At 40.6% G+C, this 27,673-nt stretch overlaps 1 protein-coding gene across 1 annotated transcript in view; it reads left to right on the top strand.

Annotated features, from left to right (window-relative positions):
* Positions 1-27,673, top strand: part of LOC134288677 (uncharacterized) — a 99,481-nt gene that overhangs the window by 18,215 nt on the left and 53,593 nt on the right. The gene's annotated exons all lie outside the window — the stretch shown is intronic.

Below are 27,673 nucleotides of genomic sequence, written 5' to 3'. Positions count from 1 at the left end.
TGATTCCGACTGTTCTTGGTGTATTTTAAGGATTTTTTAGCTTTTCAGTGCGATTGTGAGATCAAAAACAACCCTATGTTCTCATACTCGGGGATTTCAAGGGGATCTTGGATGCATTTCAGGAAGCTTCAGAGGATTTTCAGAAACCCCATCGCAATATCTTTTGAAGCGCCCCTGAAATGTCCTTTGATTTGAAGGTGTTCTCGAAACCCCCTGATACGACCCTGACCTGAAATGCCTCGAAACGCCCCTGAAATCTCCGTAGCCCCATTAAAACGCTCTTGAAATCATCATTCTCAATTTGAAATTCCTTCGAACCCCTTTGGACTCTTTCAAAAGGCTCCATGACCCCCCTGGAACATACCTGAAACCCCCTTGGAACGTCTCTGAAATGATCTGAAACGCCCTCAAAACTTCTAGGAACGTCCTTAAAATGTTTCTGAAATGTTCTGCCTTAGTACTACTGAAATGCTCCTTAGTTCCCCGTAATTCCATTAAAACGCCAACAAATCCTGATAGAACGCCCTTAAAAGGCTCGTCAAATCCCCTGAAACGATTTCCTGAAACGCAACTTGAGGGCCCTAATAACCCCCTTTTTTGGGCTCTCTGGAAACTTTATGGAAACCCCTTAGCCCCACCTCGGATTCCCAGGAGCTAGATCTGTTCTCGCGAACTAGATTCCCTCATTAAAGCCCAAACTTTATTTATGCACAAATATTCCACTTTTTATACCTTTTTTAATATATGCACCCCCAGCCATGTGCATAAAAAGAGGTTCTAGTGTACATAACAAATATTTGGTATAAGCAACGAAAAAAATCAGCAAAGTTTGATGAGTGCCAGCGGAGCCAATTGGTTGCGAGTATTTCTCAAATAATGTTTATATGTGACTTTCGAAAATTACTCAGACATTTTCGTAGAATTTTATGGTATAAAATTTTCCGAAATTGTTTCCGTAAATCTTTTTATTATTTACAGGAAACTGCACGAATCTCGTCAGTTTGCTTCAGGATTTTGATGTTTTTTTTTCAGAAGTTCTTTTTTTCTAACTTAGTCATGACATGCCTAATAGTTTATCCAAAGAATTCTTTCAGGAAATCTCCTTAGACGTTCCTCCGTTAGATTCCTGTATATAGATCTTTACTTATAATGTTTTAACCTTTTGGAGCTGGAGGGGTCATATATGACCTCAACATAGAAACGGCTGTAAAAAATCACCCATTCGATAAAACACAATACTGTCTTCGGCAAAGTTGGTGTAAATTTAGTCCTCTAATAAAGAAAAATTGGATTGTTTGTATTTGAGATTTAATTGATAACCTAGAATTACTGAACACCATGAAATTTAGAAAAATTAAATAATTGACATACCAGTTGTTCTAAAAGCTGAACTTCGATGTGGGTTACGTTTATATGTATTCATTCAGCCTTCGTCAAGAATATCAAAAGGTGTTTTCTGTTCTGGGATGTTCTAGGTGTTCCAAACTGTTCTATAGTGATGTCCTTCAAATCTACAAGAATAATTTAATGTATTTTCGCCACAAATAATAGCATTGCATAACCTACTGGGATCCATGAAGTTCATGACATCTGTTCCAGGTCAGCCAAACTACTTTGGAGTTCAGGACTTCAGGTCTACACTAGTAATAGTACCCGAGTAGAGGAAAAGAACTCAATAATAGCATATTTTGATATGGAGATCAAAAAGTGATATGGGGTTGATTGACATAAGAGATAAAAGATCTAAAAATAAAATCAAAAATTTACTCCTGGAACATCATCATCAAATCATATTTAGATTTTGTAAGATCTAGCCAATAGCAGCGAGCTATTCGTATGATCTTGAAATATCAAATTTTGATATTGTTCAGATGTTCCAGGAACATTTTTCAGATATTATTTTCAGATCTTTTATCTCTTATATCAATCAAGCCAATATCATGTTTTGATCGTCAGTATTTTACCTCTACCCGGGTAGCCATATCTGTTATCTGTTAACGTTGCAGCTACTGGAGCAACCTGAAGTCTACTAGCTTATTATAAACCTTTGAGACATACAGGGTCGTCCAAACTGTTCTATAATGAAGTCCTTCAAATCAAGAAAAAGAAAAACTTTATGTGTTTTCGCAATAAATAATAGTATTGCTGCTAAAAATCTCGTTAATACAGATAAAAAAATAGTATTGCATAATCTGCTGGGATCCGCGAAGCTCTTAAAATTTCAAATGTCATTTAGAGACACTACAGGGATATTCCAGGTCAACCAAACTACCTTGGAGTTCAGGACTTCAGGTCTACATTCATAACAATAGCCATGTCTGCTATTCTAAGTAACGTTGCATATTTATCCATTGTTACTGGACCAATTTAAAGTATACTAGCTTATTGTAAACCTTTGGGACAAGCAGGGTCGTCCAAACTGTTCTATAATGAGTCCTTCATATCTACAAAAAACACTTCATGTGTATTTGCCATAAATAATAATATTGCGTAATCTGCTGGGACCCGCGAGACTCTTGGAATCTCAAATATCATTTAGAAATAATTCCTGGTCAGCCAAACTACTTTGTAGTTCAGGACATCAGTTCTACACTCGTAACAACAGCCATATCTGCTATACTGAATAACGTTGCATATTTATCCGTAGTTACTGGACCAATCTGAAGTCTACTAGCTTACTATAAACCTTTGGGACATTCAGGCTCGTCCAAACTGTTCTATAATAAAGTCTTTCAAATCTACAAGAAAAACTTTATGTGTTTTCGCCATAAATAATAGTATTGCATAATCTGCTGGGATCCCCAAGCTCTTGACTTCAGGTCTACACTCGTAACAGTATCCACATCTGCTATACTGAGTAACGCTGCATAATCAACCGCAATTACTGAAGCAACCTGAATTCTACTAGCTTATAATAAACCTTTGGGACATTGAGGGTCGTCCAAACTGTTCTATAATGAAGTCCTTCAAATCTACAAGAAGAAATTTTTTGAGTTTTCACCATACATAATAAGATAGCATAATCTGCTGAGTTCCGTGAGGCTCTTGAAATCTGAAATGTCATTTAGAGACATTATGGGAATGGGTTAGCCTAGTGGTTAAGGCTATGGATCGCCAATCCGGAGACGGCGGGTTCGATTCCCGTTCCGGTCGGGAAAATTTTCTCGACTCCCTGGGCATAGAGTATCATTGTACTTGCCTCACAATATACAAATTCATGCAATGGCAGGCAAAGAAAGCTCTTCAATTAATAACTGTGGAAATGCTTAAAGAACACTAAGTTGAAGCGAGGCTGACCAAGTCCCAGTGCGGACGTAGAGCCAAAATGAAGAAGAAGATGGGAATGCTCCAGTGCAGCCAAACAATCTTTGAGTTTAGAACTTGGTTCAGAACTTCCGGTCTTCTCTCGTTACATCAACTATATCTGACATACTGAGTATTTTGGGATATTTTGGGCCTCCTTACTGTTATAAAGCTTAGTTGATAAAGACAACCACTGTAACTTGCAAAAGACTTACTGGACATGATAGCTTAGAAATCGTAGCTTTGTATAATGACCCACCCACAGCTATGGCAGATTATGCACGAATACGGATTCCCGAATAAACTGATACGGTTGATCAAGGCGACGTTGGATCGAGTGATGTGCGTAGTTCGAGTATCAGGAACACTCTCGTGTCCCTTCGAATCTCGCAGAGGGTTACGGCAAGGTGATGGTCTTTCGTGCTTGCTGTTCAACATTGCTTTGGAGGGTGTAATAAAAAGAGCGGGGATAAACACGAGTGGGACGATTTTCACGAAGTCCGTTCAGCTGCTTGGTTTCGCCGATGATATTGATATTATTGATCGTAAATTTGAGACGATGGCGGAAACGTACATCCGACTAAAGAGTGAAGCCAGGCGAATCGGATTAGTCATTAATGTGTCGAAGACAAAGTACATGATGGCAAAGGGCTCCAGGGAGGAATCACCGCGCCCGCCACCCCGAATTCATATCGACGGTGATGAAATCGAGGCGGTTGAAGAATTCGTGTACTTGGGCTCACTGGTGACCGACGACAACGACACCAGCAGAGAAATTCAGAGGCGCATTGTGGCAGGAAATCGTGCCTACTTTGGACTCCGCAGAACTCTACGATCGAATAAAGTTCGCTGTAACACGAAGTTAACCATCTACAAAACGTTGATTAGACCGGTCGTCCTCTATGGGCACGAAACATGGACCCTACGTGCAGAGGACCAACGCGCCCTTGGAGTTTTCGAACGGAAGGTGTTGCGTACCATCTACGGCGGAGTGCAGATGGAAGACGGGACTAGGAGAAGGCGAATGAACCACGAGCTGCATCAGCTGCTGAGAGAACCAACCATCGTTCATACCGCGAAAATCGGGAGGCTACGGTGGGCGGGTCACGTCATAAGGATGTCGGATAGCAACCCGACTAAAATGGTTCTCGAGAGACATCCGACCGGTACAAGAAGACGTGGAGCGCAGCGAGCTAGGTGGGTCGACCAAGTGGAGGACGATCTGCGGACCCTACGCAGAGTGCGGAGCTGGAGACAAACACCCATAGACCGAGTGGAATGGAGACGGCTGCTATGTACAGCAGAGGCTACCCCGGCCTTAGCCTGATCGGTAATGTAAGGTGCAAGTAGACAAATTGTCCAAAGTATTCTGTAGTTGTCCTTGCAGATCGACTGCTTTTGATCCCGTTACAGAAAAAATACAGTCATCCACAAGCTGTTTTAACGTGCAATTTTCCATGAGACAATCATCTGTGTCTCTGACATAAAAATTGTAAAGGAGGGGCCTAAACCTGAACCCTGGCGAGTAGCAAATTCGTGCTGATGAGGAAATGGCAAAGGTTAGTTGGAATATATGAAATGATTGGCTATTTTCCGTTTGATGTGACGGGAATTAGCGCATATGACGATGTAAAGTTTTACTCTTATAGACGCTATTTCATTGTACAAAATTCTGGGTTCTACGAGTGTAAAATTGACAGTTGGGTTGAAAGTGTTACAACACCAATATTATTCCACAACACACCACTGACTGCTGCAGAACATCCAACAATGCAACTGTTCTGAGCAGATACATCTAGTAGCGGTTCTTGTATCCTGTCTCAGCTCAGCATTCGGTCACGTCAATTCAAATTCAATTACATTAAACTCTACCCGGTTTCACGAAAACATTGACCCAAGCTCATGAAACATTCAACCGTTCCGTGATCTACAGTGACAGCTCTCACAGCCTTACAAAAGTGAACTGACCATAGTGGGATTATATGTACCTACCTACATGCCTACCTACTGGATGACGAGGACTACGCTTCATAGGATAAGTACCCACATTTCTACTTGTGCCACTGCACTGGCACACAAGTTGCATGCTCCACGTGAGTTAGGGTTCACCGTAGACAAATTCCGAGTTGACAAATTGATTTTCTATCTGGGGATAATCTTTCGAAAAGCTCATTCTATGCTGATTGGATGACATCAGCCATCCATCACATGTATCAATCTCCCCTGGTGCCCAAAAATGCACTCATTACCCTAATAACTCGACCTTCTGCGTTTCCACTCAGGCCAGCTCGACTCGAGTACATGCGATGATGCGATATGGATCAGCATATATCGGAATTACCGCCCTATTGTGCGGCCGACCGTGCGATGGGTGGTACTTTGTGTGCCTAGTTGCGTTTATATCTCGATTTGGTTCTTCAGTGTAGAGCACGCGGCAGTGCTCTAGCAAGCATATAGGCTTGATCTAAATACGAACCGGCTTTGGATGGCCCACTTGTGCCATTCCCCCTAGCATTACAGTTTGTTCATGCTCATTCAAACTTCAACATAACTAGTTTTGGTTTTGAAATAGTCACTGTAAAATGTGTTGCATTCGGATTGATAATTCCTGTTGTAAGAAGTATCTTGCAGAGATGTCTGTGTTCTGTAGGTTGGCGATTAATCCTAACTTTTTCTTTTGGACATAATTATGGCCTTATTGTCAACATATTCTATTGCATGCAACAAAATGTTTCATCCAAGTTTTATTATTATTTTTTTTTATCTGTATTAACGAGATTTTTAACCCTAGGCTAGTTCATCTTTTTTTTTGTGGAGCGGACCTGGTGTGATGGTTAGAACACTTGACTATCACGCCGAGGACCTGGGATCGAATCCCACTCCCGACAAACTCGCAAAATGTGAGTTCTTCCTTCGGAAGGGAAGTAAAGCGTGGGTCCCGAGATGAACTAGCCTAGGGCTAAAAATCTCGTTAATACAGATAAAAAAAAAAAAAAAAAAAAAATAGTTCATCTCGGGACCCACGCTTTACTTCCCTCCCGAAGGAAGAACTCACATTTTGCGAGTTTGTCGGGAGTGGGATTCGATCCCAGGTCCTCGGCGTGATAGTCAAGTGTTTTAACCATCACCCCAGGTCCGCTCCTCCAAAGTTTTATTGTTGTTTTAGTAGTTTCCTTTCTTTTCAAAACAAAAAAAAAAATCTGAATGATTTTGAAACTGCTCAAGTGTTAAATTTTTAGTCAAATTGACTCCAAGCGATTTTATGGTGGTTCTTTTTAAGCATGATTGAACTGAAAACTGTTGTTTAGGAATTTAAGTCCCACCCTAGGATGGTACCGCACCCTACATCCTTGCTTCGAACTCAACCCGTTCTCGGGTCGGCTTGGCAGTCAGTGGCGGCACAAACCCCTGCGCTGGCTGATCGAAGTGGTCGTTCGACCACGCCAAAGCACATAGCATATGCGGACTGCGAAGTAGAAGAGTTAGAGTACTTCTGAATGGTATTGAAAATATTTTGAATAACTAATGGTGATGATGTTGATGGCGATGGTGGAGAGGTGGTGGTGGAATAGGCAACAAACAGAACCTAGGATAGGCGAATACCGAGTGCGCAAGAGAGGGGGGAGGGTAATAATATAGGTTATGTTTGATTGTGGTAATTTCCATTTTTTTTCCTTCCCTAGCAAACGGATCGGCCATAAAAGCTGTGTGCATGCATCAAGCAAATCGCTACCAGGTTTATGTTTATGGCTACGGTAGTACGCTGCTAGTGTAATGACTTTGACTCAGTTATATGGGCACTGGACCGAACTAGGTGAAGCTAGTGAATGATTAATTATATGGAAAAATCTGAGTGGTATGTGCCACTCATATTGTTTTTCTCTGTTTTATTACTTGAAGTGCTGTATCATATATGAAATGATTATTATAATGATCATAATTTTAGGTGGTTCCTATCAATGCTTGCATGGAAACATATCCACTTCTCGAAGCTTGAGAGGATTTTGAGGAAAAAGAATCTATTTTTTGCCTCCAAACAAAACAAAAATCTTAGGAGGATTCAATATAGAATTTTAGGACTAGTTAACGTTTCCCAAAATCTCTCTTGAGTAAAAGTCATTGGATCTACATATATGTACATGCATACATTCATGCTTGCACAATGCACAGCCTCATGAAACTATGTGCTGTCGATTAATGAGTTCAATATCTGTTTGAGAATATCCGAGAATATTCGGGATGAACCTGCCTACGGCAGAAAATCCCTAAATAAAAAAAAAAAAATATATCCGAGAATTGTCATCATCGAGATCATCGGATCTCAAAGCGTTATGCCTGGAAACCCCTCTAAAACTATCTGAAACGTCTTTAAATGCCTTGGACGCCGTGGAACGCCTCTGGATCCCCCCCCCTAATGAATCATATCTGAAATGCCTTGGAACCCATTGAAACATCTTGAAACGCTTCTGAATCCTATCCTAAAACCCCATGAAACTGACCGAAGAGCCATTGCAGTCATCCAAATCCCCTCTGAAATATGCAGAAGGGCTTTGAAACGCCTCGGAAATCCCCCTAAACCTTCATGGAAATAACCTTGCAATCCCTGTAAAAACTCTCTGAAGCCCTCTGAAACACCCTGAAACGCTTTGAAACGCCTTAAAACGATTGCGATATACCCTTTAAAACATCCGTGGAGCTGACTTGAGTGCCTGTGTAGCTCCTTAAGACTCTTCGAAACGCCCTGAAACGCCTTAAAACGCCCTTAAATGCCATGAAACGCCCTGAAACGGCTTGGAATGTCTTGAAAAGTTTCTGGAATCGTCCCCACGGTACTAACCAGAGAGCCTGTGCAGCCCATTGAAGTCCCTCTGCAATTCGCCTTAAAATGCATTGAAACGTCTTGAAACGCTTCTGAAACCTCATGGAACGAACCTAAGAGTGAGCACTCTAACCCTCTTTGAAACATTCGGAAACGCATTGAAATGGTTCTGAAATCTCTCCTCAACTCTTCATAGTACTGACCTGAGAGCCTTATAGTCTGCCTAAACCCATCTGAAGTCTGAAACACCTTGATACGTTTTGAAACGCCTTAAAACGTAAACGTGTGATTTTACGACTGTGGTTTCTACAGTTGATAGGAACTTCTCGGCTCTGGCAGTCTGAGTGGGTAGCAAAAGGCTGTTTTGCTCCTACATGCGACGTTTCGGTTATATTTATTAATACCTTCTTCGGGGAATAGGAGTTAGCTTTTTTGTTAAGTGGTGTGAAACTCTACATTTGTTTGTCCTGTAAATATCATGGCGGCCACTTTTGCTATGGTGCATAGGTGTCAAACATCTTGAGCGGCACTGTAGTTTGCTGGTGCTTTTATAGCAGCACTTTTTTGAAAGCTCGTTTTAGTTGCTTTTGAAGCTAATCGCGCTACCTGTGTTTTATCGACACCCACGATCCAAGATCCAAGATCGAGGGTGTCGATAAAACACAGGTAGCGCGATTAGCTTCAAAAGCAACTAAAACGAGCTTTCAAAAAAGTGCTGCTATAAAAGCACCAGCAAACTACAGTGCCGCTCAAGCTGTTTGACACCTATGCACCATAGCAAAAGTGGCCGCCATTATATTTACTAGTGTGGGTCATCGGAACCGTTTTCTCAGATCAAAGCTTTTTTGGTTCCGTTTCGGGTCCTGAGTATCTGTGCAAAATTTGAGCACGATCGGTTGGGTCTACACTTTGCGCATTGCAATTGAAATTTGTATGGGATTTTGTATGGGAAAAATACTTTTTTGCATTTTAGCCATAAGTTGAAAAAGTTTGTCTGAAACTTTTTAACCAATACTGTAAAATGATAGCCTAGGTTGGTCTGAAAAACTTTGTTGAAAACCGCGAAGTGATCCGATGCTTGTGAAAATAGTTGTAATCAACGAACCGCACGCATGTGTTTATGTTTTAACATGTAAAGGAATAACAATAGCAACAAAATCATGCTGTTTCGCCCAGCAATGCCAACGCTATAACTTTTTTCATAAGCATCAGATCACTTCGCGGTCTTCGACAAAGATTTTCAGGACATCCTAGGCTATGTTTTCACTTTATCGGTTACATGGTTTTAGAAAAATTCGAGCTTGTTATGAGAGAAATGCAAAAAAGTGTGTTTTCCCATGTAAAACCCCATACAAACTTCAAACGCGATGCGCAAAACGTAGACGTAACCGATCGTGCCCAAATTTTGCACACTTATTTGGGTCCTGAAATGGGATCAAAAAAGCTTTGATCTGATGGGATACCATTGAATTTTTCATTTTTCTATATAAACGATGACCCACTCTTATATTTACAGGACAAACAAATGTAGAGCTTCACACCACTTAACAAAAAAGCTAACTCCTATTCCCTGAAGAAGGTTAAATAAATATAACCGAAACGTCAGATGTAGGAGCAAAACAGCCTTTTGCTACCCACTCAGACTGCCAGAGCCGAAAAATTCCTATCAAACCTTAAAACGTATTTAACCCATAACTTAACCCTTTGTACTAACATGGGAGCTAATGCTGCCGCCTATAAATTCTCTTGAACCTTCGGAAGCGCTCTGAAATGCCTTGAAACGTTTTTGAGGTACTTCAGATGCAGTTGACCTGATAGCCAATTCAGCCCCCTGAAGCCACTAGAAACCTTCTGAAAGGTCCTGAAACGCCTTGAACCCTACATACACCTCCCCCCCCTTTGCTCCGTGGAACTGACTGAAATGCCTTGAAATGCCTTATCAATCCACCCTGGGACCCTGGAATATCTAAAAGCCAGCGAAGCCAATTCAAACCCTCTGAAACCTCCTGAAATACCTTGAAATGCATCTAAATTCCTTATCCATGAAACTCCCTTGAAACGTCGAATGATCCTTCGCCTTCTAAATATCCTGTAGGCTGTGGCCATTAGCCCCTCTTTTTAAGTTGTTTGTAACCTTAAAATCCATTTTGGTAGTAAACTGAAACCATTTGGAGATGATTTTATTTAGACACAAAGTTTATTTAGGCAGTCCCGACTTATTGAACCTTATGCAGGTACCTTTGTACTTACAAAGTGTAATGATGACGGCTACTATAGTGATGGCGCCCGAAAGCGCTTAGGTAAGAGCTAAAGGAGGTCACAGAAATATCTTAAGAAGGAAGATGCAAATGGATGAACTAGGATGTCTAAAGGCGAAGAACTTTCGATTGTTTCCGGAGATATCAGATTGGTTCAGTTCAGAGTGCTTTAAATGGGGTTCGGGGGTTAACAGGCGTTTCAAGGAAGTCTGCGGGTGTATCAAGGGGATTCAGCGTGTTTCAGGAGCGTTCTAGGAAATCGCAGGGAGTTTCAGGGAATTTCAGTGGTTTTTCTTTGGGGAGGGACTGGTTTGGGGGTTCCACGTGATTCACGAAATTTCAGAGGGCTTCATAAACCTTTTAGTGGGTTTTGAGTTGGTTTCAGTGGGTATTTGGTAGTTCCAGCGAATTTTAGGGCTGTTTTTAGGATTAGGATTTTAAGGACAGGGTTTTAAAGGCTAGGGTTTCAGGAGGTTTTCAGATTTTTTTCGTGAGCGTTTCAAGGAATTTCTGGAGTGTCTGCGGTATTTCAAGGGGTCTCATGGGATCTGAAGAAGGTTTCAGGAGTGTTTCGGAGGCGTCCCAGGTTGTTTCATGCAGTTCAAGGTTCAAGGGGGTTTTCATAAGTGTCTCAGGAGATCTCACGGGGTTTCAGGGGATTTCGAGAGCACTCATTAAATTTTAAGCGGCTTCAATAGGATTCATGAGGTTTCCGTTAGTTTCAGGAGTGTTTATAGGGTGGATTTGGTGTATTTTTGGGAGTTTCAGGAGATTTCAGGACATTCCGGTGAATCTCAGTATATTTCAGGGGGTTTCATGGGCGATTCATGATCGTTTCATGGGCGTTTCATGGGTTTTCAGGTGCGGTCGTGCAACTCCCTGAATCGGCCAGGGTCCGTGCCGTAGTGGCTGCACGTTCACTTCATAAGTTGATGGTCATGGGTTCGATCCCAGCCCCGGTACTTGAAACTTTTCGTCAATTGCTCTTCCCCCAAAAGCGGCTGGCACTTGACCCTCTTCAGAGCATATGCTCCAACGGACCCGGAAACCTGGATATCGGCTAATGGCAACTCATAATGGACCCCATTCGGACTGGAAAAGGAACAAGAGCCACACATCAACATCCTAGTGCTTATCATTCTACTATTGACAGGGTAGAAAAGTGACAGCAGCGCAAAGGCAACCAGTTCGATATCGCAGAATAAGAATAGAATACATTTAGGCGCTGCACAAAGTGTAAGTGCCAACTGGAATCGCTCACGCAGTACCCTAGTAGACAAAAGAGCTGTAAATTAGGTTAAGTTATTGAAGAATAAAAAAAAACTCCCTGAATTCTTTCGGAACGCTTCTAAAATTCCTTGTTATGCTCGTAGTAACAGCGCCCGCGAGCGTTCATATTAAAGATCAAACGGAGGTCTCTGGAATACATAAATTAAAGAGAAAACAGACGAACTTCAATCCCCCATCTTGAAGCGGAACAAAAGAGGGTCTCAGATAGAACTTTAAATGGTTTCCGGGGATATTCCGGCGTTTTAGGGGGTCTGTGGGTATTTCAGGGAAATTCAGCGTATTTTCCATAGCATTGCAGGTAGTTTAGGGTCTGTTTTAGGGAACTTCTGGGGCTTTTCATGGGGAAAGGAATGGTTTGAGGATTTCAGAAGTACTTTAGAGCGATTCACAGGGTTTCAGAGGGCTTCAAACAACTTTTAGGGGATTTTAGTTGATTTCAGTGATTATTAGGGAGATTGAGCGTGTTTTAGGGTTCCTTCCAATGGTTTCAGGGGAGTTTCTGACATTTTGAGGTTTCAGAGGCTTTCAAGAGCGTATCAAGGGTTTCGAAGATGGCTTCAGGTGCATTTCCGAGGTGTTTCAAGGGATCTATAGAGTGTCAGCGGCGTTTTAAGGGGTCTCAGGAGAACTGAGAGAGCGTTCAAAGGCATTTCAGGGGTGTTTTGGAGATCTGAAAAAGTCTCAGGAGGTTTTCAGGGGTGTTTCAAGAGTGCTTCAGAGGCGTTTCAGGGAGCCTCAGGATGTTGAAGGGAGTTCCAGGAGATTTTCAAATGTATTTCAGGAGTTTTCAGGGGATTTCGAGAGCACCCGAGGAATTTTAAAAGGCTTCAGTGGAATTCACGGGGATTAACGCTTATTTCAGAAGCGTTTTAAAGCTTTTCTGGTGGTTTCGGAAATTTTCAGGGCGTTTTAGTGAATATCAGGAGATTTCATGGGGCATCATTGGCGTTTCAGGGAGTCTTTGGGAATTTGAATTAGGTTCAGATGTGGTCCTGGAGCACCCTGAATCTTCTGAAAGGCCCCTTAATCACCCTTAAATGCCCCTAAAATTCCACGAATCCGCTCCTTTTAGGTTCCTCTGAAACTCCAAGAAACTTCCTTGATCTCAAATGAAACCTCCAGAAGCAAACCCTGTTCTAGCAAGCCAAGTTTTCTCTTCGAAAGGTGTACTTAGTTCTTGACTTAGTTTAAAAATTCTTCTTTTGCATTTTAAAAAAATTCAGTGTACTCCAGTCCATAACATAAAACGCGGTGCCGGTGTATTCTGCTTATTATCTTTTGATGGTTCATCAAATAATTTTCAATAGATTCTGTCAATAATCTTTTAAACATACAGATGCAGCATATAATCTTCTGAAGCAATTTGTAGAAACGCTTGGAAGGTTCTGAGTAAATTTTCAGGCTGTATTTTCAACACAGCTTCTGAAGTAGCTGTTAATAATGCTTGCACAGCTCTGCACAAAATCTTCAGAGGATTTTGCAGATCAAAAGATTATGCAGATATTTTGACATAATAATTTTAGAGGATTCTACTGTAAATCTGTTTGCAAAAAAAATCGCTCCCAGCAGGAATAAAGGTCGTTCGAGAACATTCCAATTTCAAGATGTAGAACATTCGAGAACTTTTACTTTGCCTAGGGCAAGTATTTGAGCTATCTAGAATATTCGTTTTTTCTTTGAAGTCGTAATTCTGGAATATTTTGGAATAGTCTACATTCAGGCGCGCCCAGTATAAATGCAGGCGTAGAAGCCAGTTAGTTGCAAATAAAAAGTGAACAAGTGATGAGCGTTCACGTGGATCGAACAACGCGAAGTGAAATTAGCCTAATTGCAGCAGTGAGAGAAATAAAGCGTTTAGTGAAGAAAGTGATAAAGTGTTAGGGTAATTCGCTAATTGTTGAACACTACCCAAATGTTGAACAGTTTCTGAATATTTTATTATAAATCTTACTTAAGCAATTTTCATCCAACGTAAACGTAAGATGTAGATGCATATACATGTGGGTCACGATATTGCTCTAATTAAGTTACAAAATTATACATATTTTACGTCAAAAAAATTGATTGAAAATTTTGTACAGCTGATGACACAAAAACTGCACAATTCTTAAGACTAATTTTAAGAAATTGCGGTTACGAAATAAGCTTTGCGGGCAAATCGACCACAAATATCAAAGGCACACCATAGTTACAAGAACTGAAAGGATGTCATTAACAGTTTAATATTGTTTAAAATAACATTTTCATTGTAATTTAATTTGAAAAAATATTTTTCTTATCACACTATCATTATGCATCCATGATCCAATTGATGAACACTGGCATAACCTACGATGTTAGCATGACTGCTAGAATTTTTTTTCACTTTACCTAACCGTGCATTTCATGGGGTTTCAAGGGCATTCCAGGGATGTTCTAGGGGTGTACCAGTGGGCTTCAGAAAGATTCCAGTGGGTTTCAATGGGTTTCAAGGGCGTTCCAGAGGTGTTCAAGAGGAATTCAAAGTGTTAAGGGGCTCCCAGGAATATTTTAAGGCATTCCAGGAGGCCCAGGAACAATCCATGGGTTTTCAAGGGATTTCAGGGTCGTCCCATGAGTGTTCTTGGGGGTTGAGTGGGTCCCATCGGTTTCTAGGAGAGTTTCAGGGGCTTTTAAAGGCGTACTTTTCTTCTATCGTTTTCGCTTCTAATCAAATCTTCTCTGCCATTTTTGCATCTAGTCATGTTTAAAATGGTTTCAGTCCACTAGAGCTCTCTTCAAATGTGCGATTACTTGTCATTTAAATTAATTGTCATTAGCTCGGACTAGCTGGGCACAAAACACGAAAAACCTTAAAAAACCGCCAGAGTGAAAAAATGTCGGATGTCGGATCAAAGTCGGGTCAAATTTTATCAAATGTTGGACCACTGTTGGACCCACATCGGGTAACTATCGTGTCTATGTTGGGTTTGGTGGCCAAAATAAAAATAGGTGAATGATAGGTTGACGTCGGGTTATACGTCATCAATTACGAACAAAGCTTCAACCGTTCAACAATTGGCGAGAACCGTCCAACATTAGGATGAGCTAGCTTAAGGAAGCGTTCAACATTTGGGTTACAGACTTCCCATACAAATGTTCTATTTTCTCTTAGAAAATGGAATTTAAGGGAATACAAATTCAATGGGCAGTATAAGGGATAAGTAGATCTAGACGTTCACTGGATATTTTTCAACTAAAGTGGAATTATGCACGGAAAAACAAATGAAACCCAAAATGCCAGTACTAACCGTTCAACAATTGGCGAATTACCCTAGTTCTCCATATTATTCGGTCAACCTAATTTTCTGATTCCCGATAAACATGAGCATCCTTTATTCATGGATGACAGTATTTTTTCTCCGAGCAATAGACATAAACACATGCTCGAATGATGATTGGATATTCACCGTGCCGTCTCTTTGTTTCCACCACCCTAAACACCAGAAATAGGAATATCCCTAGATCGTTCAATCGATTCTCACGGAATTACTCTGGACAAACAAAAAGAAAAAAAAATACAGAAATGAAATTCCCAACTGGAGCGCCAAAAGTTCGGCTGAGTGACGTTCGGCGGAAATTGCTCCACCACCACACCACGTTCTTATTCGGTTTTTATTTCCATTGCGCTAGACTAGGTCGGGGCGGTTGGGGTTAAATGTGACTCTTGATGGAACAATGATATGCCAAGGACCAGGGATTGAATCCCACTCTGAAAAACTTACAATATATGAGTGGTTTCTTCGGAAAATAAGCAAAGCCGTAGGTCTCGAGATGAACAAGTAACATTTTGATGACCAATTAGTCTTTTAGAGGTTTTGAAGACCACCATAAAACCACCACCATAAGCCATATCCATAATTATGGTTTTATGATAGGCCTTAAAACCTCTTCCTTAACGAAACCTCTTACTCAAAAATGGCTTTTGGTTTGCCATGGTAGCTTGCGGACGAAAGGGGGGTATGAGAAAACATGATGATGCAATCGCTCGTCAATTGCAATCCATATACACCACTAATATCTGCACGAATTCATGAGGATTTTTAAGAAATTGAAAAATTCTTTGTAGATTGCTGCAATTGGCAAAATAGCAGGTAGGGGATGGGCCAGGGATTCAACTTTCTTGATGGTTTGAGCCTCTATAACACAAGGAAAGTTAAGGGGTTCAACTGAGGACCTTCCGCATTTAAATCAAAAGTAATTAAGCCAGTTTTTGTTGTCATTACAACGACAGTTAGCCTAGTGCTTAGGGCTATGGATCGCCAATTCGGAGACGCGGGTTCGATCCTTCTTCTGGTCGGGAACTTTTCTCGACTTCCTTTGGCATAATGTATCATTGTCCTTGTCTCACAATATACAAATTCATGTAATGGCAGGCAAAGAAAGCCCTTCAATTAATAACTGTGGAAGTGCTCAAAGAGCACTTAGTTGAAGCGAGGCAGGCGAAGTCCCAGTGGGGACGTAAAACCATGCAGAAAAAGAATAACAACTACAAAATGCCTATGAAATATTGTTTCATGTAAAATGAAATATTACTATGGGTTATAACTATTGGGTACATTTTCATGATCTCAAAGGGGCATTTTTCCCCCACATCCCCTATACCTATCACGCGACCGTGGCACGGCGGTCCGCCAACAGGAAAAGATGCCGGTGACGTCACTTACCGCCGTTTCCGCCTGTTCCACACCTATAGGTGTAGTTCAGCTGTAGCTTGGTAGCTTGGTCGATGTCGATGGATGATGTGATGGTGTAGCTCCCATTTATTATCATCGACGTTCGATCGTGATGCCTTTTGTATATATGGGAGGACTAGCTTACCTCTGGCTGGCTGGCCGCCGCCATGCCAGCCCAGTCAGCATCGAGAGATTAATTATTTATGCACACGCTCGAGTGAGTGGTGTGGCATGCCTGACGTTGGTGAAACTTTTTGAAAGGTCATCGACGATGACTGTCGTAAGTATTGGGCGGCCAAATGGAGAGGACGAGGCGATGTGTGGTGAATTAGGAAGGAAAAGCCCTAGTTACTGTTGCTAGAAGGTGTTTCCCGGTTGATTGAGGGAAATGTTCAGAAGAGCATTGACGGTGGCGTGTGCCTTCCCTGGCTGAGTTATGGCTCAATAAAGTAAAACCGTTAAATGGCAACAATGTTGGACTAATGGACGGAGAAGTTTTTGAATGACCACTTTGTAGTGTTAACTTCTTTATGAGTGCACTACATACTGCTTCTTTGGGTAACAATGGCTTCATTATATTGCACAAGGTTTCTTGTTTGAAAACTCTCTTCTAAAATTTGTACAAAATTGTTCGTATTTTATCTTCATAATATTCGAATAAGTGCAATCAGTAGTATACCGTTTAATTCCGACCTTTGAAAAATAAATTAGCTGCTCTCTGAGCAGAATATTAAAAATTATAGAATTCATCAAAGAGTCACTGCAGAATTGTTTAAAAATTATATACTGAATTTCCTGAACATACTTTCTAGAACCTTGTAGGGATTATATTCAGAACCCTTTGAATCGACTCCTCTAGAAAGTTGCTGCCGAATCTTTTAAAGATTTGCTTTCAGAATCCTTCGAAGACTATTGCAGAATCCTCTGAAAAATCTCAGCAGAGTCTACTGAAAACTTGAAATCCTCACTGCAGAATATTCAGATTCCTCTAGAATGCACTGGTAAATCTTTGTTTTGATTAAGATTTCTTATCATTGTCTTACACAATTTTCTGAAGATTCTCCGTGCATTCTACGTACCTACCTACAGAACTCTCCAGAGACTCTTGCAGAATCCTCTGAAAATTATCTGCTAAGTCAGAGTCATAAGCTGCTTTGGACTTAGTTTTTTATGAGTCTAGTGAAGTTTATTATCAGATTCTTTTGAAGGCTATTTGCAGGTTCTACGCATAAAACTACAGATTCTTTTTATTTAAAGATTTTCTACTGAATCCACTGATATTGCTTTCAGATTTTCGTGCAGAATTACCTGATAGTTTCTGCAGAATACTTTGCCATAGTGCCGCGTCAAAGTGAGAGAGGGAGTGCGCGTCCAAAGGAATTTCGTGAATTTGCTGTTGTTGATATTCTTCTTTGCGGCGTTGCACACGCGCACTCCCACTCTCACGCGTAACTATAACGGCGCCCTGATTCTCTAAAGAGTTTTCTGAAAATTCTGTTTAACCGTTATGTGTCCGACAATTTTTTGTTTTTTTCTACACATTGCTTTTAAAATGGGCGCTGGGTACCCTGTCGGCCACTTAAGAGGTAAATTCTTGGGTTGTAGGACAAAAGGTCGAAGGTCAAAAGGTCGAAGGGTCAAAAGGTCGAAGGGTCAAAAGGCCGAAAGGTCGATATAAAAAAAATACCTAGGACAAATGGTCGAAAGGACAAAAGGTCGAAAGGTCGAAAGGTCGAAGAGTCAAAAGGTCGAAAGGTTGAAATTGAAAAAAAAAATAAACTAGGACAAAAGATCGAAAGATCAAAATGAAAAATTGATGAAGGGGAATAATGACGATGATACAGAAGATCAAAATAAATTTAAATCATGTTTTCATGTTGTTTTTTTTTATTTATTTTTTGTAGTTACATATTTACAGCTATTGGCGTGACTACCATTATTTTTTTCCTATATAATTTTACCTTCTTTTGAACATTGGCTGTTCTTTCTAGTAATGCTGTTTGATAATTTTTGGCGTACTTACTAATAATATAATTGAGTATAATATTTTTCCTTCTTTTAAAAATAGGTCGTTCTCTCTTGTCATACTATCACAGCGATTATTTTAAATTTGATTTTAAATGTATCCAAAGAGATCTCCTACAAAGATCTACTTAAATATCAAAAGATGTGAAGATCAACATTACGTTTTAATTTTTTAATAACCTCTAGTTCAATGCACTTATTAGACATTCCATTTTTGATACTTTAAACGTAATATTTCTATTCGTTTTGACCATTTCTTTTCATTCCATCCAAAAACTCATATTGATTATGAGTGACGCAATGCGAAAAATATTTATGGCGTAAATCATCGCGCTGCAGGCACTTGAATAAAATTGAAATCCGCTTTTCGTACCTAACGAATCCTGGCCTTTCAGTTTAATTACTAACTACAGCCTTCGAGCCTTTGACTTTCCAACCTTCTTCCTCTTGACATTTGGCCTTGTTATTTTTTTTATTTTGACCTTTCGACCTTTCGACCTTTTGACCCTTTGACCTTTTGACCTTTTGTCCTAGATATTTTTTTGTTATTTCGACCTTTCGACCTTTCGACCTTTTGTCCTAGTTATTTTTTATTTCGACCTTTCGACCTTTTGACCCTTCGACCTTTTGTCCTTTCGACCTTTCGACTTAAGATCTTATGACCTTCGACCTTTTGACCGTCGACCTTTTGTCATAGATCCAAATTCTTGTGCAAATTCTCTGCAAAGTCTTCGGAAAAAAAAACATTATGCTGAAATAACCGATGAACGCCCCCTGCTTCTTTATTGAGATTAGTACCAGATCAGTGATGTACACTAGGGTAATTCGCTAATTGTTGAACACCACCCAAATGTTGAACAGTTTCTGAAAATTTTATTATAAATCTAACTTAAGTAATTTTCGCTCAACGTAAACGTATGATGTTAATGCGTATACATGTGTGTCACGATGTTGCTCCAATTAAGTTACAACATTATACATATTTTACGTCAAAAATATTGACTGCAAATTTTGTACCACTGATGACACGAAAACTGTGCAATTCTTAAGATTCATTTTAAGATATTGCTCTTACGAAATAAGCTTTGCTGCCAAATCGACCGCAAATATCAAAGTCACACCATAGTTACAAGAACTGGAAGGATGTCCCCAACAGTTTAACATTGTTTAAAATCACATTTTCATTATTTATTTATTTGTAAAATTTTTTTACTTATCACACTATCATTATGCACCCTGGATCCAATTGTTGAACACTGACATTACCTACGATGTTAGCATGACTGTCAGATTGTTTTTCCACTTTACCTAATCATGCATGTGATGGGGATTCAAGGGCGTTCCAGGGATGTTCCAGGGGTGTTGCAGAGGGCTTCAGGGTGGTTCCAGGGGTTTTCAATGGGTTTCAAGGGCGTTCCAGAGGTGTTCCAGAGGGATTCAGAGTGTTAAGGTGGTCCCACGAGTATTTCAGGGCGTTCCAGAGGAATTTAGGAGCGATCCGCGAGTTTACTTGGAATATCAGAGTCGTTGCAGGAGTGTTCTAGAGGGTTGAGTGGGTCCCATGAGTATCCAGGAGTGTTTAAGGGGCTTTCAAAGGCGTTCTTTTCTTCAATCGTACAAAACACGAAAAACCCGGAAAAATTCCGCCAGAGTGAAAAATTATCGGATGTCGGGTCAAAGTCGAGTCAAATTTTATCAAATGTTGGACCACTGTTGGACCCACATCGGATAACTTTTGGGTCTATGTTGGGTTTGGTAGCCAAAATAAAAACAGGGCAATGATAGGTTGATGTCGGGTTATACGTCATCAATTACGAACAAAGCTTGAACCGTTCAACAATTAGCGAGAATCGTCCAACATTAGGATGAGCTAGCTTAAGGAAGCGTTCAACATTTGGGTAACAGACTTCCCATACAAATGTTCGATTTTCTCTTAGAAAATGGAATTTAAGGGAATTTAAATTCAATGGGAACTATACGGAATGAGTGGATCTAGACGTTCACTGGATATTTTTCAACTAAAGTGGAGTTATGCACGGAAAAATAAACGAAAACAAAAATGCCAGTACTAACCGTTCAACAATTGGCGAATTACCCTACGACCTTATTTTACGCCGAATTGATGAACGTCCACTTTTTTACGTACAAAATTTAAATCATATAAAATTCAGTTAAGTTTATGTAGAAGTCAAGTGGCATCTTTGGCGCCATTAAGAAAAACAGAAATTTTTGACGTCATTTGATAAAACATAATTTTTCTAGTAGCTGGCTACACTGCAGTGTACAGAAAAAAATATTCATGTAAAATTCAGCGAAAAATCATGCTTATAAAGGGAATGCTAGAGTAAGTGCATATTTACATGAGATATCATGTAAAATTACGTTACGTTCGTGTAAATTTCCGCTAAGAGCCGCGTAACCGGTTGGTGTCCATGGTGGTTTACGCGATGGTTGGCGGAAATTAACACGATGGTAATGTAATTTTACATTATATCTCATGTTAAAGTGCACTAACTCTAGCATTCCCTTTATGTGCATGATTTCTCGCTGAATTTTAATTACATATTTTTTTCTGAGTGGTCATGTTGATTCAAATATAGCTCAATATCACCGATCAGGTGTGAGATAGGCATTGATAGGAATGTTCGACAACATTATAGTGCAACTCAAGTGCAGTTACATTGTTCCACGTTGGGACACACAAAATATATTATTGCTCGCAACACTGGTCTTTTTGATTCAAATTCAGCTCAATAGTATCGATTCAGCTGGAAATTAAAAAAAAAACTTTCTTTGGGAAAAACATTTTTGCTTATTTTGAGTTGCTTACACACAGAAAAAAAATATGTAATGAAAATTCAGCTAGAAATCATGCACATAGAAGGAATGCTAGAAATAGTGCATTTTTACATGACATATAATGTAACATTACATTACTATCGAGTAAATTTCCGCCAACCATCGCGTAAACCATCATGGACTCCAACCGGTTACGTGTCTATTAGCGGAAATTTACATGATTGTAACGTAATTTTACATGATACCTCATGTAAATATGCACAAACTCTAGCATTCCCTTTATGTGCAGGATTTCTAGCTGAATAGGAAATGACATATATGAAAAAAAGTGTCGCTAGTCGAAAAGTGTCACTAGTCAAAACGTCGCTATTCAGTTTGGTGCTGGCGCCATAATATCTCCGATATGTGTGAAGTAGTTTCAAGAGGGTTTCGACTGGATGTTTGATCGATCTTTTGGGTGGCTTTCTCAGTCTTTAAGTCGAGAACGAAATGTTTCCTACTCTCCCGACGTTTCGGCCGAAGGGTTTTGGCCTTTCTCAAGGGTCGTAGTGTCTATCGTCTCCCGTGTATATAGTTGCCTAACCATTTGTGTTAGGCCTGCCTTTTCATTACCTGTTGTTTTTTAAGGGTTTTTTAATGTATTTAGTTTTGATTGGACTTTACTGCACTGGTAACGATCGTTTCAAAATGGTTGGTGAAGTTGGCAATTCAAATGCTTGACATTGTTGTAAGTGCAGTACATTGTTTCACGTTGGCACACAAAACAAAATTTATTGCAGGCAACACTGGTCATGCAGATTTAAATTAAGCTCAATACAGGTCCAACTCGATTATCCAGATCCCTGGAAAACACCTCTCAGTTTAATATTGTGGATTGTGGGCTAATTAAATGCTAAGCAAAGAGCAGGATTTGTACAAGTGGGTACGTCAAGAAGAAAAAGTACATTCTAAATGATCCCGGATGGAATTCATGGAGAAAACACTGAGAAAATCCCTACATAAATTCTCAGGGATTCAGGAGGAGCCTCTGAAGAGTAAACAATATTACGGAGAATGTAAATTACGTCACGCTTTCAGAGATAAGATAATGAGCGCGTTCATAGAAATGTGACGACCCAAGCAAATATTGTGGTGGTCCCATAAAAAAGTGTGACAATTTGTATATTTGCGTGATTTATTTAATGGACGTTCCCCTGTTAGACATGTCAGTTAAGCATACTATGCACTTTTACTATTGAGCTAAAACTTCTTTAGGTTAATTATAAAGCTAAAATATGAAATATAAAAACGATTTCATAACTATCCCTGTTATATCACCCCAAAATTCACAAGAGGGGTGACAAAATTGAGGAATTACTGTCCCAAGTAACACACTTGTCACAGAAGAGTAACGGCGGCGCAGGTTTTTGCTACGCAGAAGTCATTGTGCCTCACTTATAATCTAACAAATAAATACTAACTTGCTAGAAGTTAGTCACAGTGACATCTGCGCAACAAAAACCTGCGCCACCGTGACTCTTCTGTGACAAGTGTGTTACTTGGGGTATTTCCTGAAGCATCTGATGAAAATACCGGAAAATCTCTGATGAAAAAAGTTTCACTTACTTTTCGCTGATAACCTGGAAATGTCAATGGTTTAGGTTTAGGATTTAGGTTTAATCATAATTTAGCCAAAGCACATTCGACCGGATGGCATTTGGACAAATGCCATCGGTGAAACACGTGGACGACGCCTTAAGGTGAAACATCAAATAATACAAATATGGCTGCCACAATGGCCGGCTTGAACCCCTACTGACGTTTCTATGAGCAATAATCTTGAAAATTCGTAAACAAATGCGTCTGATTAGGATTATTTGCCAAAAAAAAACAAAAATAACCAAATCCAGGAACAAAAACCAGCAAAACCAGGATAAACGTATGCAGCGTGGTTCATGCTTCGTTCATCAGATTTGTGCCTTTAAAATTTGTATGGAAAATTGAAATAAGATTTCTTGATGTTTTTCCTTTATTGATGTCAGAAAGGTGTTTCCAAGATTATTATTATATTTGGGTATTTAATACATTCAGGAGAACGTTACATTGGGGCGAATGACTTTCGGGCGTTTGGAATTCGGGAGAATGTGACTTATCCAATTGGTCACCAGAATGTTCTTGTCCTTTACGAAGACGACATATTCATATCTGCTTTTGAACCCGAGATAGACAAGTCTTAAATAAAGCCACCTAGCGGTGAAATCACCAATTAATTGGTAAATCACCAGAATGTTCTTGTCCTTCTGAACAGCTTTGCTTAAGACCACACTTTCCTATATGCCTTGGACCAAGAGAGAGAAGTCTAAAACTTTACTTCAAAACTAATGATACCTAGCGGTGAAATTATCAATCAGTTGGAGAATAACCAGAATGATCTTGTCTTTCTGAACAAATTGGTTGAAGACGATACATTTATATCTTATTATTATTATTAATATTTATTAACGACACTTTGCCACTCCTGTGAACATTTCTATCTGCTTTCGTTACGAGATAGAGAAATCTAAAACTTTACTTTATCACTTTCGCCACCTAGCGGTGAAATCACCAGCTAATTGGTAAATCACCAGAATATTCTTGCCCTTTTGAACAACTTTGTCGAAGACGACATATTTCTATCTGCATTCGATCCCGATATAGAGTTGAAACTTTACTTGTTTAATAGCAACACCCCCAGTTAATGGTCAGTCTTATGTAGATCGATCAGTGATTCCATCAGAGGTCATAATTCCAAATAGTGAATGGCCACACGTAATAGCCCTTGGTCAGTACTCAAACTTTGCCAAACACATGGAGAAGGTAAACTAGCATCTAGTATGTGTATTTCAATGGAAATTGGTAAGTGCTCTGATTTTTTTTTACGTCCAATTTGTTTTTTTCTGAATTTTCTTAGTGGGATTCCTTAGGACTTTTAAGAGGGTTTCAGGAATGTTTCAGATAAGTTTCAAGGCGTATCAAGGCTTTCCAGGGGCTTTCAGAAGCAGGGGTGGGAAATGTTACAAAAATGTCATTTTGTTATTTGCTGATTTCTTTGTTCCTAGTAAAAAATGTTGATCGACGACATCATTCATTTCCGTAAATAATCGTCACTATGGATTGGTGATGCAAACAAACGTCCCGTACACCGGAAGTGATGGAAATTAGAAAATGTTATGACATTTTTTTTATGAAATTTCGTGACATTTCTCATCCTTGTTCAGAAGGGTTCCGGCTTGGGCATTTCAAATTGCTTACGGAGATTTTATTGGCGTTTTAATACGGTTATGAATTTTTGGGGACGTTTCGAGGCATTTCAGGTGCGTATGCAGGGGTTCCAAGGTATTTTTTTTTCTGAAGGAGTCTTAGGAGTTTAAGGACGTTCATGAGATTACGGGGATACCATAAGCGTTTCAATGAAGTGACGCACAGACCCCCTGCAGCCCTCCTGAAAACCCCTGAGATCCTCTGAAACACTCGTGAGACCTCAAAATACTCCTTGAAACCCCCTGGGACTGCCAGACATGCCTTTTAGACCGCTTAAAGCGCTGTTGAGATCCCCAGGAACGCCTCTAAGACCTTCACAAACGCCCCTATAAGGCTATGACCCCTTGAAATGCTCCTGAGACCTCCAGGTACTCCCCTGAAATCTCCTGGAAGCCCCTAAATGCCTCTGAGATCCCCTGGTCAATCTAAAAAGACCAGATCTGCTGCTTTGGTTTCTGCATGACTATATAGTACATTGTATTTTAAGGTGAAGATATGACGAAGCCACACCTCGATTTTTCAAGAGCACAAATCTGAAGAACCAATTGACGGATTGCACTGAAAAGTTGATCGATTGGTCACCACCAGCGGCTGATCAATCGATCAACTTTTCAGCGCTTTGCGATATTTGGTTCTTCAGATTTGTGGTTTTGAAAATTCAAGGAGTGGCTTTGTTTTATATTCACCTTAAATTTAATACATAACGACATGAACTGACTATGCCTGAAAAGATATGAACGCATTATAGTCCAAATCAAAACGACGGAATATGAAATCTCAGTGGCGTTCTTCCCTCACATCGAATCGTTCATCATCCGTGCTGCGGCCCTAAACCATTACCAGCAACCCAAAGCCGGCCGCAATTGTTTTCATCCCATTTCACTGGCGTCCCAACAACGAACCACTGAGGCGAATCCTCCGGAAAGCCGAGAAAGAAACTTCTGGGCAAACCATTCAAATTGTCGGTTCCTACAAGCTCCGCCAGAAGCCCCTGCGTGGGGTGGTGGGTGAATAAGTACGAGCCTAAATGCACAAAAAAAAAATAACTGGAAAGAAAAGCTCAATTTTCGCATCGTAGAAACTTCGTCGGACGGACGGCGCGGCGGCAGCAGATTTGCCAGTTAAGAATAATTTCAATTTTCCGACTCATTACTTCGACCGACGGACGGACGGAGGACGGCAGTCCGGTCCGTCGGTCGGTATGGTACTTTGCATCCCTCCTCCGCAGAAGATTGCACGTGGTGGCCCAGTGCGGAAACGATTAATATTGCATAAACTGAGCTCTCCCCGAATGGGCCCGTATTACGCAATTGCGGTAGCTATTACAGGGTTCGAAGGAACCAGAGCCCCACCGAGCCACGGATGCGTACGACAGCTGATGGCAACCGGTTTCGAAGGAATTAATATTCCGATAAATTTTACAGCAGGCAGAGATTTGCGATGGAGCAACTGAGCCAGTCGACTGGCTGATGCTAATTAACGAGGAATTTATGGTGAACATGTTGTTGACGCCTCGGATTTGGATATGCAGATTTCCGCTTGGCATCATATTTGTGAGCCGCGATTCGCAAATAATCGTAGAGGGTTTGAAAGGTCCCATCAATGCAGAGTCAGATTTAATATCACATGGTGAATAATTTATCATGGCGCTTTTAAACCTTAAGCTACAAACGATGATGTCGTTTCGGAAAATCCATCAGATTCCTCCAGAGGAAAGTCCAATAGTCATCTCATAACCTTAATTGAATCGAGCTCAATTCATCGTCTGCAGCTTCCCTCATAATGGTATTATCCATCCACCATTTCATCGCTTCACTGGCTTGGCTACCGCTGGCCGCCGGTCGACTGACTGGCTTCTGCTCTCCTGGGATGAGGAGTTGCCTGGGAGGCAAGAAATCTCTACCTTAATCACAGTCGGTCAGCGAGCAGCACCGTCGTCGTTTCATTTCCAGGTCAATCGTTCGGTTGAAAGTACGCAGGAGAATGACTGTTCGGTTCCGAACGTTTGTTTTTGTTTTTATTTGTATGAATAAGTTTTTTTTTGAAAATGTTGTCAATTTGCCCCTACTATCCCCTTTCTGTTTCACCCCACCTTCCCCTTTCTGTTTTACCCCACTTTTCCCCTGTTTTGTAAACCTTAGTTGTTAAGTTAATGAAATGCCAATACCTTTCCCCATATCGAAAAGTAATATCATATCAGCAAAGCCAAAAGTACAGTCAGACATCCATCCAAATATATTTCTTTCTAGAAGGTTCCTCCCATCTAGTCGCCAATCGATTTTTCTTGTTTTTGTTTCGTTTGTTTGTGTTCCCATGGAGATGGGAGGAGCCAATGACTCATAATTGCTACACTCACACTAATGAATCATCTTGTATATTGGGTTTCTCATCAATGTTTAGACTACTGTGATAATTTGAGAATCCAATGAATCTTCATTTCTCAGCGAAATTTCACACAAATCAAACTTATTTTGTTTACCTGTTGTGCATCCGACGCCCCTGTCATGAACTCAACCGAACTTGTGTATACCAGCCGCTGCGAAGTCGTGTGCGAAATTCGACTGTGATGATAATGAATTTCGGCCGAGTCTAAATGGGTGCAAATGTCGCAATATAAAGATCCCCATACCGCGCGAAGCGTATCAGTTTTTTTGTAAACGTCAAACGTGTAACATCGCGAATAAACGCTGAAATAGAAACCGGATTTTTCTTTCATCCACTGAGGAGATCACCTGGATCCGAATTCCGCTGCCAAGGCTGCCATCCGCTGCTGCTGACCCCACTGCTACGAGAATACAGTCCACCTACCCTTGCTCAACGGAGCACCTTCCGGCGAGGCAACAAGCGTTTGTCCCCTCGTTCCGATTCACAGCTGGACCCCACCCGCGGTAATCTACTGTGAACACCGGTTCGATTGCACACGGGCAACCTGTTGCAAGCCAGCGTCATTCCCACCGCTGCTGGAGCGCCAGCAAGAGATTTTGCAGTGTCCCATCGTTCCGATCCGCAAATAGACCCTACCAGAGGTAATCTTTTGCGGACACCGGTTCGAGTGCCACACGGATTATTGCTTCATCTCTGGCCTGCTGGTTGTTGGCCAGTAACAGGAATTGACGTGTTCGTGAGGAACCCAAAACCGACGCCTTCCCACATTGTGCACCGCACATTGTTTGGTCCTGAATCGAACCGGATAGCAGCACCGGTGG

This window comes from Aedes albopictus, chromosome 1 (assembly GCF_035046485.1).
Source record: "Aedes albopictus strain Foshan chromosome 1, AalbF5, whole genome shotgun sequence".
Taxonomy (NCBI): Eukaryota; Metazoa; Arthropoda; class Insecta; order Diptera; family Culicidae; genus Aedes; species Aedes albopictus.
This window is presented reverse-complemented; position numbering and strand designations above follow the sequence as displayed.